Source organism: Eschrichtius robustus, chromosome 2, assembly GCF_028021215.1.
Source record: "Eschrichtius robustus isolate mEscRob2 chromosome 2, mEscRob2.pri, whole genome shotgun sequence".
Classification (NCBI taxonomy): domain Eukaryota; kingdom Metazoa; phylum Chordata; class Mammalia; order Artiodactyla; family Eschrichtiidae; genus Eschrichtius; species Eschrichtius robustus.
Window position 1 is genome coordinate 176,912,583 of NC_090825.1, and position 14,158 is coordinate 176,926,740.

A 14,158-nucleotide genomic window follows, 5' to 3' on the forward strand; every position below is an offset into this window, starting at 1 on the left:
AAAATTTTTAAAAATTATATGATACATACTGCTTTGTAACATTTTCATTTAATAATATATATTGAACACTTTCCCCTGTCATCAGATAATCTAAAATACAATTTTAATGACTGGTTCATAGTCTTTCAAAAAAGATAGCTATGTGAAATACAATACCATTTACATTTATATAAACTTTCAAAGCCACAGAAGAATTCCACACACTGCTCAAGGATGCTCACTCAGGTAGTAAAAGTGTAACAACATAAACAGAAAGACTCACAGACACTAAACCCTGCTTACCTCTGGGGAGAGTGGAAGGGGTTTCAAAGGGAGCTTCAAATACATGTTTTATATTTTTATGCAGCCAAAATGCCACACTGTTCAATTTTATTAAACCTGGGTGGCAAATATGCGAGGGATTTGTTTTATTGGTCTCTGAACTTTCCCTTTTTTGAATTATTTCACACTCAACAAGAAATAAAATGCAGATGGAAGGAAATGGTTTAAATGCCCAAACACAAGATTCAAGAATTGAATTGGCTTTTGAAAGTAATTTGTGATGAAACTGAATAGTAATGAGGATGTGCCCTTTGTCAGAAATTGGTCTGCACCCTTTTGCACGTGCGATGGATGATGATAAAAATCTCAGCTGCACTAATACAATACTTGCCAGGTGCCGACACTGCTGGAAATGCTTCTGTGTTAGCCCATCAGGGCCTCCCCAGGCAAAGACCACCAGGCACATGCCTGTGGTTGAACAGAGTGGGTTTATCACTCCCTGCAGCCAGGAAGAACACATCGCATAAGGAATCATGGCGTTGCTCTAAGAGGGTGCTAGAAAAGACTTACAGTGATTTGGCTTAGGTGCGGTGATACTGAGGGAATTCCCTGGCAGCCAGTGGTTAGGACTTGGTGCTTTCACTGCTGGGGGCATAGGTTCCATCCCTGGTTGGGGAACTAAGATCTCCCAAGCGGAGGTGGGGGCAAAAGAAAAAAAAAAAGAAAAAGAAAGAAAGAAACTAGGTTTGGTGATATTGAGGAAGGCTTAAAGAGAGCCAGGCTTGGGCTTCCCTGGTGGCACGGTAGTTAAGAATCCGCCTGCCAATGCAGGGGACACGGGTTCGAGCCCTGGTCCGGGAAGATCCCACATGCTGCGGAGCAACTAAGCCCGTGCGCCACAACTACTGAGCCTGCGCTCTAGAGCCCATGAGCCACAACTACTGAAGCCCACGCGCCTAGAGCCCGTGCTCCGCAACAAGAGAAGCCACCGCAAGAAGCCCGCGCACTGCAAAGAAGAGTAGCCCCTGCTCTCCACAACTAGAGAAAGCCGGAGTGCAGCAACGAAGACCCAGCACAGCCAAAAGTAAATAAATTAATTAAATTTTAAAAAAAAAGAAGAGAGAGAGAGAGCCGGGCTTTGCTCTACATTGGATGCTGTCAGAAGACTGGGGTAATCTGATTGGGAATATCATCTCCAGGAGGAGGAAACTGAAGCTGTGTTTGGCAAAGAAGCAGTTTTCACTCCTACTAGCCAAGAAAGGGGATGGGATGATCCTTTTTGTGATATGGGCGATGTTTTTGATGAGTCTGTGTTCCAAGAATTACAGAATGTTCTACGTTTGTCCATCAGGGTCATGGGGTGGCCTTGCCTGACGTCCACGTCCCGTTAAAAACAGGAGACATCTCTGCCCCGCTGTGCTGGGGCTGGCTCCCCACTGTCGCGAGCTGCTTTTCTCCTTCATTTAATCATCAGGACAACCTAACAGTCAGATACTATTGTTGTGAAGCCCATTTTACAGTTGAAACAGGGACAAAGAAGTTAAGTAGTCGGCTCTAAGTTAAGTAGCCGACTACTAAAGCTAAAAAGCGGTAGCGGGCAGGAATTGATTCCCGCGAATCTGGTTCCAAAATCCACATCCTTATCCACCCCACAGCCTGCCCATACCTCAGCACTACAAGCCCTTGGTTATGACCAAGTGTTCACAGCTGCCCATTTCTTAACCTCTGGTTTGTCTTGACCAAAACTTTAGTTAGGCTTCTCTCCTTCCCACAGGACCCTGGATCTGTGCCCAAGCCTGAGCAAGCAATGAAAAAGTGGCCCATGGCCCCCCCTTATCAGCTCCTCCTGGGGACCCGCTGACCACACCCAGACTACTCTTCTGCAGACATCTCTGGTCATTTCCCCTTAAAGGATTCTGGTTATCTCTGCTTGACCTTTCTTACCCTATTTTTTAAAGGCTTCTGTTTGATTTTGAGACTCTTGCAGATTTCTGAGATCGGAGCGTTCTACTAACTGCGAGTTTTTCTTCTACATAAAGTCTCTCCCTATCTAAGTCTGGACGGGTAAATAATGACAACAGCAGTACTAATAGATTAACAACGCCGGCACTTAACAGCACGACGTGCAGGGAACACGTCTGGGGCTTCTCTCAGATTAATTCCCCTATTTTTAAAGCCCTGGTGGCGCAGTGGTTAAGAATCCGCCTGCCACTGCAGGGGACACGGGTTCAAGCCCTGGTCCGGGAAGATCCCACATGCCATGGAGCAACTAGGCCCGTGCGCCACAACTACTGAGCCTGCGTTCTAGAGCCCGCGAGCCACAACTACTGAGCCTGCGTGCCACAACTACTGAAGCCCACGCGCCTAGAGCCCGTGCTCCCCAACAAAGAGAAGCCACGTCAATGAGAAGCCCGCGCACCACAACGAAGAGTAGCCCCCGCTCACCGCAAATAGAGAAAGCCCACGTGCAACAATGAAAACCCAACGCAGCCAAAAATCAAATAAATAAATAAATAGGGAAACTGAGGCACTGGGAGGGGGCGCAACTCGCCCACCATGGCAGTGGGACCCCAGACCGGCGCCGGCACAGGAGTCTGGTGGCGGGACCATCGGGGCTCTCGGACTCCCGGGGTGAAAACGTCGGGAGCCCCTACCTAGGTCCCCGAGGTCCACCGGCCTTCGGAGCTACCTCCACGGGGCAGGAGACAGTGTCAAAACGACCCTACCCGCTGCCCTTAGAGCTCCGCCCCGGCATGTGACCGCCCCACCCCTCGCCAAGCCCCGCTGGCCTCGGAGAACTGGGGCCTCGCCCAGCGGTGGCGGGAGCTACCAGGGAGCTACCACCACCACTCCGAGGCCAGAAGAGATGGGACATCCCGGATTTGGCGGAACCTCTGGGGTGGGAGGGGCGAGCAGCATCCGCGGATCATGGGCGGAAGCACTGGAGTTCCCGCCCACTGCAACGCGATTGGGCTCTAGGAGAGAATCCGTGCACCTAGGGCGCGTTTTGAGGCTGAGACCGCCCCATGGGCGTGGCTGTATATGTCCCCGCCCTTCTGGGGGGGCGTACCTAACAGATGACGCTTCCTCGGGGGTGTGGTTTCTATTTGTCTCCACCTCTGCGTCGTGGTTTTTGTTTGTTTTTTTCCCCAACCCCCACCCACGCGTGCTCGAGGAAGTTTTACTTTTCTGCATGTTTATAAGGCTATCAAACGATATGCCCATATTCAGGATTTTCTCTTAACTTTTTTACAAAAATGGGATCGTTTCATACACATTTCTATGCAACTAGTTTTTTTAAAAAAACAACTAAATAATACAATGATAATCTGCCCAAACCAAAGCATAGGGTCTCTCTGAAGGCTAAGGGCTTTTTGTGGCAATCCATTGTCAACAGAAAGATCCTCTCAGTCCCAACACCCTGTCCCCCAGCGCTCTCCCCAAAGACAAACATCGTCACCAGCGTTTTGTGTAACGTTTCAAAGACTTTCTGTGTGTGCACAAAAATGTGGCTGATTCCTCTAATAAATACTCATTAAGCACCTCCTATGTCCTGGACCGTTCTCTGCACTGGACGATATGGTGGTAAATGACCGCAAAAATCCCTTATCCTTCTTAGATTCCCGTGAGGAGGGACAAGAAATAACCATATTGGGAATTCCCTGGCCGTCCAGTGGTTAGGACTCCATGCTTCCACTGCCAGGGGCCCGGGTTCAATCTTTGGTGGGGGAACTAAGATCGCACAAGCCTCTGGGCAAGGCCAAAAAAATAAAAAAATAAACAATGGATGCAACTAGAGATTATCATACTAAGTGAAGTAAGTCAGAAAGAGAAAGACAAATACCAAATAATATCACTTATATGTGGAATCTAAAAACATGGCATAAGTGAACCCATCTACAAAACAGAAACAGACTGACAGACATAGAGATCAGACTTGTGGTTACCAAGGGGGAGGGGGGTGGGGAGAGGGACGGACTGGGATTTTGGGGTTGATAGATGCAAACTATTACATTTAGAATGGATAAGCAACAAGGTCCTAATGTATAGCACAGGGAACTATATTCAATATCCTGATAAACCATAATGGAAAAGAACTATAAAAAAAGAATGTACAGAGCTTCCCTGGTGGCGCAGTGGTTGAGAGTCTGCCTGCTAATGCAGGGGACACGGGTTCGAGCCCTGGTCTGGGAAGATCCCACATGCCGCGGAGCAACTGGGCCCGTGAGCCACAACTACTGAGCCTGCGCGTCTGAAGCCTGTGCTCCGCAACGAGAGGCCGCGATAGTGAGAGGCCCACGCACCACAATGAAGAGTGGCCCCCGCTTGCCGCAACTGGAGAAAGCCCTCGCACAGAAACGAAGACCCAACACAGCCAAAAAATAATTAATAAAAAATTTAAAAAAAAAGAATGTACATATATGTGTACATATTTGTATAACTGAATCACTCTGCTATACAGCAGAGACTGGCACAATATTGTAAATCAACTATACTTCAATTAAAAATAAAGAAATAACCATATTAACAAATAGCACATATAATAAATATATCCCAGTATGGGGGCACATGTCAAGGGCACAGTACACAGGTAAGGAACAGGGGAGTGTCTGTGAGCACCTGTCCCTCTGCTGCCTCTCCCAGGCCCAGCACAGCTGTTTGATTCCCATCACACACAGGGAAGCCTCCACTCTGCCCTGACCCCCACCTCACCCACACCCCACCTCCCCAGAGAGCCAGCCCCAACCTTTTCCAGGTTCTAGAAGGAATGCTTCTGGTGCTGGAGGGCTCACCCAGGGTGACTGAACAGGGGTTGGGGCAAGGCTGGGGATGTGTTTACATGATCTAGAAAGTGAAAAGCCAATCCACAGAATAGGAGGAAATAATTGGAAATCATATATCTGATAAGGGAATTGTATCTAGAATAGATTTTTAAACACTCCTACAACTCAAGAATAAAAAGATAAGTTATCCAATAAAAGTGGGCAAAGGAGCTAAAGAGACATTTCTCCAAGGAAGATACACAGGGAGCCAATAAACACATGAAAAGCTGCTCAACACCATGAGCCACCAGGGAAGTGCAAACCCAAACCACGACGAGGTATCATTCACACCCACTAGGGCAGCTGGAATCAAAAAGTCAAATAACAACGAGTCTTGGTGACATGTGGAGAAATCAGAATCCTCATTCACTGCTAGTGGGAATGTAAAATGGTGTAGTTGCTGTGGAAAAAGGTCTGGCAGTTCCTAAAGTGAGTAAACATACAGTTACCACGTAACCCAGCAATTCCACTCCTAGGGATCTAGCAAAAGAGTTGAGAACAGCTTCAAACACATACTTGTACACAAATGTTCACAACAGCCAAAAGGTGTTAGCCACCCAAGTGTCCATCAGCAGATGAATGGATAAACATGGGGTCCATCCTTACTCGGGAATATTATTCAGCCTCAAAAGGGAAATTCTGACATATGCTACAACATGGATGAACCATGAAAACATTATAAATGAAGCCAATCACAAAAGACCACATATTGTACGATTCTATTTATGTGAAATACCCCAAAGAGGGAAATCTAATAAGACAGAAGTAGATTGGTGGTTGCTTAGGGCTGGGGTAGGGGTTGGGGAGATAGGGGGTGACAGGTAAAGGGTACAGAGTTTCTTTTTGAGGTAGTTAAGATATTCTTAAAATGACTGTGACGGGAGTTCCCTGGTGGTGCAGTGGTTAAGAATCCGCCCACCAATGCAGGGGACACGGGTTCAATCCCTGGTCCGGAAGATCCCACATGCCATGGAGCAACTAAGCCCGTATGCCACAACTACTGAGCCTGTGCTCTAGAGCCCGCAAGCCACAACTACTGAGCCCACGTGCTACAACTACTGAACCCGCGCACCTAGAGCTCGTGTTCTGCAACAAGAAGCCACCATAATGAGAAGCCCGAGCTCGCCACAACTAGAGAAAGCCCACACCCAGCAACGAAGACCCAATGCAGCTAAAAATAAATATAAATAAATAAATTTATTTTAAAAAATTACTGTGATGATGGTTGTCCAACTCTGTGAATACGAAAAGCCATTAAAGTGTACACTTCAAATGGTGAATGGCATGGTACATGAGTTATATTTCAATGAAGCTTTTTGAAAAAAAATACACACTAAGCTCTTTAAATAAAAACAAGATTGTGGCTACTGGCTATCGTACTGGTCAGCACATGCCTCCGTGAAAGAAAAACACCAGAAAAATCAGAGCTTGCAGGACACCGAAAACTGCAAGTATTCACTCTGAGAAATCAGACATGGTAGAAAAAAAAAACTGTGGACTAAAATTGACAGAAGAATCAAATCTTCTTAGCAAAAGTGAGCTCTGCAAAACCTGGCCAGGGAATCTTGCCATAGAAGGAAACTTCAAAAAGATGCAAAGCTAGCTTAGGTGAGTAAGGTGAACCCAGCCACACAAGTGAGGGCTGACTCAACCCTTCCACCTCACCATGAACTTGAGGGCTGTGTGCTTTCAAGTACTGGCCAGAATTCGGGGGAAAAGCTCATTTCACACCCCCGGGGAGCCACTCCGAGGACAATGTGGCATTTTCTATTACAATCGAAAATGTATCCATCAGTTGTCTTCTTGGGCTTTAAGAACACACGTTGGTACATGCAGAGATCTAAAAACTCACAAAAGCAACTGGAAATTTTGATGGCTTTCAAGGGGCTCAACCAAGTGACATGAGGACCGGCGTGGGAGACCTCTTTTTCACAGTATACCATTTGGTACCATACGTTGCCCAGTTTTTCACAAGGAGAATTTGTTACTTAACTACCCAAATTGAGATAGGCTGGGACCTGGGACCCTTTGCTGCAATGCTTGCACCTGGACAAACATCTCCTGGAGCACCAGAATCTCCGCAACAGAATACAAAGAAACTATAAGGGACTAAAAATAACTGCATCCAAGCACAGTTGTGGCGAATTATGAACAAGATACAAAATGACCAAACACCCAGTTGCTACTTCTGAGGTGCTGGGGGAAAAGCAGGGTCCTGAGCATGATACCTGCACACGGAACCACCAAGGGCGTGAGGCCACCTACGCCACCTCTCTGGGGGGACCCATGGACCTGCCCCCCTCATCCCATTTAAAGGACCAGCTCCCCCGCCTCAGGGAGCGAGCAAGGGCCCCTGATACTTGTTTTCTCTCCCTCACAACACGAGTCCCAGTAAAGCCCTGCCTGAATTCCTCATCTGGCTTCCTATCAATTTCTATTGATTAAAGAGTCCAAGGAGCCAAGCGGGTAACAAAAGTAAAACACTGAGAAAAAAAATACCACATACAAAGGAGATGTCAGGAACTAACTACATCTTAACATATATACTGGTTCTCTACCAAGGGCAATTTTGCTCCCTGGGGGGGGGGACCTTGGCAGTGTCTGGAGACAGTTTTGAACGTCAGGACTGATTGGGGAGGGGCTGTCACTGGCGTCTGGTGAGTGGAGGCCAGAGATGCTGGTCAACATCCTACAGCGCACAGGACGGCCCCCCCAAAAGAACTATCTGGTACTGAATGTCAACAGTGCTAAATGTGAGAAACCCTGGGGTATAAAAACTAAACCCCCAAAATAATGTTGAAGGAAGGGGGGGGAAGCAGGCGATGACTATGCACAGTAGTATTCCGTTGTGGCAGTTTCTAAAAACACACACACACAAAAACAACCAACCAAACAAACAAACAAAAAACCTACATACACAGACTAGAAAGTGACATGTCAAATTACAGATGGCTACCTCTGGGGAGGGAGGGGGAGAAATATCTGTACTGTTTTACCAGTGTGTGCAGCAAATACGGCTAAATGTTAAAATTTGTATATTACTTCTGTACATTTCTTTGAATTACTTCATTAAAAAGCAAATATGGAAATGGTGTTTCGTTGAGATTAAGGAATTACTTTGGATCTGGAAGAAAATCATTTCTCTGTGAAAACTCACCACCAATAATAATAACGATATCATGGTAGCTAATGAATGTCTACTCCACATCATGCATCACTCACTCTAAACAGGGTTTCTCCATATCTGCACTATTAAATAATTTTAGTTGTAAGTGCGGCCCCATTCAGTGCAGGGTGTTGAGAAGCATCCCTGGCTTCCACCCACTAGATGCCAGTAGCACCCCACCTCCACCCCCCCTCAGGTGGTACAAAAATGTCTCCAGATATTGTCAAGTGTCCCTGGGGGTAAAACTGTCCCAGGGTTGAAAAATCACCGCTCTAGACCGTTCATTTGATACTAGAGTCTTTTCTCCCAAGTCCAAGGTCGTAAGTGCTGTCATTCTGCCGCCTGCATTTCAGGGGTCTAAGACTTTAATATGAGGATGACGACCACAATGATGAGCTGACACTAACAATAATCAACACTTTTTTTTTTTTTTGGCCAAACCTCTTAGCATGCGGGATCTTAGTTCCCCGACAGGTATTGAACCCGGGCCCTCGTCGGTGAAAGCTCAGAGTCCTAACCACTGGACCGCCAGAGAATTCCAATAATAATCCACACTTTACATCCCACACATCACTTGCTAAATGCATGTACTGTTATGTACGTTCGATTTACAGGCTGGAAACAGGCTCTGCGGCTTAGCAACTTGCCTACTACCACCGGAGAGCTGATTAAGGCTTGGGGCCACGACTGGCGCCCAAGACTGGCGCCCAGCTGAGCAGAAGGTCTGATGGGACACGAGTGAGATAGTAAAAATCAGCTTAGAAAGTACCGGCCCTGTCATTCATCATGCTGGGAGGGCGGATGAAGCCAGCTGCAAAATTAGCAGGAAACGTATCCGCCAAAAACACGCTACTGCTGTAAAGTGTCAAAACAACTCCCTTTTGAGCCATTCCCGTCTACCTCGCTGCATACTCTGTCCATTAAAAGCACAGCTTCTGACCGAAGTCCTATCAGAAGGAAGACAACGTCCCTCTCCTGCCTGTCAGACCTGATTCTCTTGGATACCAAGAATCTGTCTCCATCTCCATCCCGGTGCAGGGCTCAGATAAGGGGTTTCCGTACATACAATCCACAGGCATCTTATCTTTGCGGTTCCCAAGGAAACAGGGCCTGGGTCCACGTCGCCGTCCAGACCCAACGCTGACCCCTCTGCACTGAGCTCAGTTTTGCTCTGAGCCAATGGAAACCAGGCTGCACTTATATCTCACCTACACCCACCCTTCCCCAAAATCCTACAGTGAGTCCGATCCGGGTCCTAAGGCCCAGGGGGTCAGAAGGTCCCGCGCCAACCAAAACCCCCAGGGCTCAGCCCCGTCCCACCGGCCTCCACCCGGGCGGGACCCGGGAATTCGCGCTTTTAATGACCCCGCCCCCTACTCTTGGAACTGTGCCCCGCCCTCTGACCCATTCCCACCGCCGCCCGCCACTCCTCCAGCCTCGGCCGACGAGCAGACGCGGGGCCAGGACCTGCGGTGGACAAAGGAGAAACCTCCCTCGGGAGAAGCAGGCTAACCCGTCAAAGCCCCGGCGCCCGCTCCCCGACCGCCGCTTCCGCTTCCGGCTCCAGGGCTGCTGGGAGCGGAAAAGGGGGCAAGCCCTCGGCTTGGGACTGGTGGAGCCCCGAGGATGGGCGGGCCAACAGCATCCCCCAATCGCCGAGCAGAGAAAGGCGATTTCCCCCGCCCCACCGCGGGACGCGATTGGGCCCAACGTCCGGCCTCTCCCCTCTAGGTCATTCCTGAAACCGAAATTAAGTTGTGGGCGCGGTTAAGGAAGGATCCGCCTACGTGGGCGTGGTTATCGCCTAACGAGGCCCAGGGATGCTGCTGGGGGCGTGGCCTCCCGCTAATACCTGAGCGCCCAGGTTACTCTGATAAGCAATGGCCGCTCGCATAAGCAATAAATGCTTATTTCTCCGAACATGTTCCTCATGCTAACACACCCGTATAAAAAGACATTCCCATTGTTGGAATGTTTCTCCCCTGAAAGTCTTTTATTTCTTGGGGAAATGGGGTCATATTTTATTCATTTCTCTACGTGTTGCTTTTGTTACTAATATATGCCTTGTGATATCCTATAGTGGCCACTGGATGGCGATGTAGCTCATGTTTTCACTTTTGTACCTATGTATGTATTTGTATTGGGTGTACCCGGGAAAAATGCATGGAGACTTCTCAAAAAAAATGCTCTTTAAGCATCTCTGTGTTCCAGACTCTATTGTCTGCACGGGGGAAGACAGCAGTAAACGAACACAAAAATCCTTGCCCTCATCCTTCTTAGATTCCAGTGAGGAAGGACAAAAATTAAGCATATAAAGAGCATATATAATAAATATAATGTATCCCAATGTGGACAGGGGAGAGGCTGTGAGCACCTGCTGCTTCTGCTGCCTCCCCAGGGCCCTGCACAGCTGTTTGGTTCCAATCACACACAGAGAAGCCTCTGCCCTGCCCTAACCGCCCCCTCTCCCCTTTTAGGGACCCATCCCCAGCCTTTTTCCAGGTTCTAGGCGGGATGCTTCTGGTACAGGAGGGCTGCCAGGGTGACTGAGGTGAGGCTGGGGCAGGCCTAGGGGCTCTGCGAGCAGTTCCTGGCTGTGAACTGCCATCTCAGGCGTTTGGAGAAGCTCAGATGTGCAGTAGATGGTGTCCAGGATGGCCTGCAGCTGGTTTATTTGCATTAAATTAACAGGCTCAATTTTGGGAGAATTGAAAATTCTTATAGGTCTCCTTTTTTAAGGGCATGTCTGTCGATTCAGAAACGATAACTTCATCATAATATAGTGTACACAAGTCATTTCAGAGTGAATCATGGAACTGAATGTAAGAGATAAAACTCTAAAACATCTGGAAGAAACAGAGGAGAAAAATCTTGGGACTTCCCTGGTGGCGCAGTGGTTGGGACTCAGCGCTCCCAATGCAGGGGGCCCGGGTTCCATTCCTGGTCGGGGAACTAGATCCCACATGCATGCCACAACTAAGGAGCCCACCTGCCGCAACTACGGAGCCAATGTGCCGCAACTAAGACCCAGCGCAACCAAATAAATATTTTTAAAAAATCTTTGTGACCTTGGGTTAGGCAAAGATTTCTTAGCTAGGATACAAAATGTGGCAAATACACACAAAGGAAAGATCAAGTAGGTCATTAAATTTTTAAACATTTGCTCATTGAAAGCCACTATGAAGAAAGCAAGCAGGCAAGCCACAACAAGGAGAAGATATTTGTGCAACAGACACTGACCAAGTAATTGTATCCACAATATACAAAGAAAGCGTTCAGTGGAGAAAAATAGTGACCACAAGAGGGCGCCCTTTCACTAGCAAAACCTCCTAGTTGGCTGTTTGGGAGCAGTCACTGAAGTATTGCAGGATAAAGGGGATGTTACCGAACCAAACTGGGTCTGCTCACCTGCGGGCAATAAAGCCAGTTTACTGACCTGGGTTGTGGTGAAGGAAAGGGCAGTGTTGATCGCAGGCGCCAAGCCAGGAGTCCAGGCAGCTAGTGCTCAAAAGCCCCAGACTCATTCCCCAATAGTTTTCAGGGAAAAGGTTTTAAAGACGGGGTGAGGGAGGGGGTGGTGTGTGTGCGTTATCAGCTGGTGGACGTTCTTCTGATTGGTTGATGGTGAGGTAATCAGGAGTCAACATCATAAACCTTCTGGTTCCAATTGGTCTGGGGTCTACGTGCTTGTGGGCATCATGCAGTTTACTTCTTCTACCTAGTGGGGTCTCAGTATCTGTAAAACAGCCCAAAGGACACGGCTCAGAATATTATCTACAGCCCTTGAGGACGAACTAAAGGTCCTTGACTTTGTTTAATGGCTAAATCATTATTATGCTTGACTGTTTTCCTTTCTTTCTGCATTTTCTCACTTCTCTGATTGAATTTATTCTTTGGAACTCGAGGAAGGCCTAGGAGGCTAAAGGTTTTTTTTACAGACAAGACGAAGGTGGAGGACATGGTGGGCGGGTTTGTCCTGCAAAGGCCCCATAGGGTCCTGCTTGGTTACACAGGCACAGAATGCAATTTACATCCAGAGTTAAGGGGGGAAATGTGAATAATTTACATATACGTATGTATATATACACAGAGAGAAAATGAAAAAGCAAAAGGGACAAGATATTAACATTGGGGAAAGTGGATGAATGGTATATTCAGGAGTTCTTGGTCTGATCTTGCAATTTTTCTGTAAGCTTGAAATTATATCAAAATAAAAAGTTCCCCCCGCAAATAGTTTCCTAGTTTGTACTAGAAAGCATATAGATAGCCAACCAGTGATCAAAGAAATCAGTGATCGATTTTAATTGTCTGTGACCATTTGGTTTCATTTGTTTTCCTGTATCTCTGGTTTTATTGCTGTGTTTTCCACGAATATAACTGGTAAGATCGTCCCTTTAAGGAATTTTATAATAGTTTATTTGTGGTTGAAAACAGTGGGTCCCAAACGAAGCTGCTTCCCTCAGTCACATGGAAGATTTTTCTTTTTGGTTTTTCATGCCGAATTTTATTCTCACATGTATTTCCTTAAATAATAAACTAGACACACAGATTGGGACAGTAACAGGAGAAATTGTCCATCATCACGTGGAATCATCATGTCCAGCACTGCAAATCCAGGGAGAGCACAGGTTCTCACACTGGGATGGCCAGACCAACTGCATCAGCCACCCACTCCCCCCACCCCCAGCCTGGCTAGAAATGCAAATTCTCAAGCTCCCCCCACCCACCAGTAGGGGTTCTTATTCACACACAAGTTTAAGAACCATTGACTCAAAAATAGGAAGGTAAGTAATCTAAGAAAAGTAACAAACAGCAGACTCCAAGGCACCCCACCGAGGACACAGCAGGGGATGCTCATTTGTCATTTGAGATCTTTGGGTTCCATTTGCTTCATTTTATTTTGTGTTTATATTTTTAAAATCGAAATCTAGTTGCTTTACAATATATTAGCGTCAGGTGTACAGCATTGTGATTCAGTATTATTACAGATTACACTCTATTAAAAGTTATTACCAAAGAATGGGTTTATTTCATGTTTAGAAGCAACGTGTCAGTGTACTTCTTTGGTGGAATGTTATTTTAAAGTATCCTAGATGCTAGATAATAGAAAGATGGATAAACAGAGGAACTGAAGGGTCAGGGCTCCACCCACCACAACGACCCAGATCCATTTGACTCTGTGATTCTGGCGGCCCATCTCAGAGGATGGGCAGAAATGAGCCTCTAAATCAGGACTGGAGCTGGACAGCCTAGAGGCTGATGCGGGCAGGCTGGCATCTGGCTACCAGGAGATCCCGTCTGAGAAGGAAGAAGTTCCTACCACCGTGAATCCCCTAATGTGAAAGTTTTCCCACTGGGAGGATGTGGAGCAACTGGGCCCTCAGGCACTGATGGTGGGAAAGGAAGATGGGGCAGCTACCTTGGAACAGCCTGGCAGCTTCTGAAAAGGTTAAGCAGACAACTGATCAGACCATACCTACCTCGTAGGCATCCACCTGAGAGAGATGAAAGCAAATGTCAATGCACAGACCTGTACACGGATATTCATAACAGCTCTACTCATGATCACCCCAAACTGGAAACAAACCAAATGTCCATCAGCAGGTGATAGAATAGTACTAGGCCATAAAAAGGAAGCAAGTACGGATACATGCAAAAACATAGATGAACCTCAAGAAGATATGCTCAGTGAAAGAAGCCAGACACAAAAGATTACAATCTTACGACTCCATTTACATGACGTTTCTAGAAAAGGAGAGACAGAAAGCTATAGATGGGAGGGAAGGAGGGATCCACTCAAAACGGAAAAAAGGGACATTTCTGAGGTGATGGAAATTTGCTCAAATTGGATTGTGGTGATGGTTGTACAACTGGACAAATTTACTAAAAATCATGGAACCCTGTGCTT

The 14,158-nt window shown here is 47.0% G+C and overlaps 1 long non-coding RNA gene across 1 annotated transcript in view; it reads right to left on the minus strand.

Moving 5' to 3' along the window:
* LOC137760202 (uncharacterized) overlaps nt 1–9,815 on the minus strand; it is a 29,350-nt gene extending 19,535 nt beyond the window's left edge. Inside the window, exon 1 of the long non-coding RNA XR_011073252.1 lies at nt 9,764–9,815. This is a non-coding gene — a long non-coding RNA (uncharacterized lncRNA). The remainder of the gene's footprint in view (nt 1–9,763) is intronic.
* Nucleotides 9,816–14,158: the final 4,343 nt, after the last annotated feature.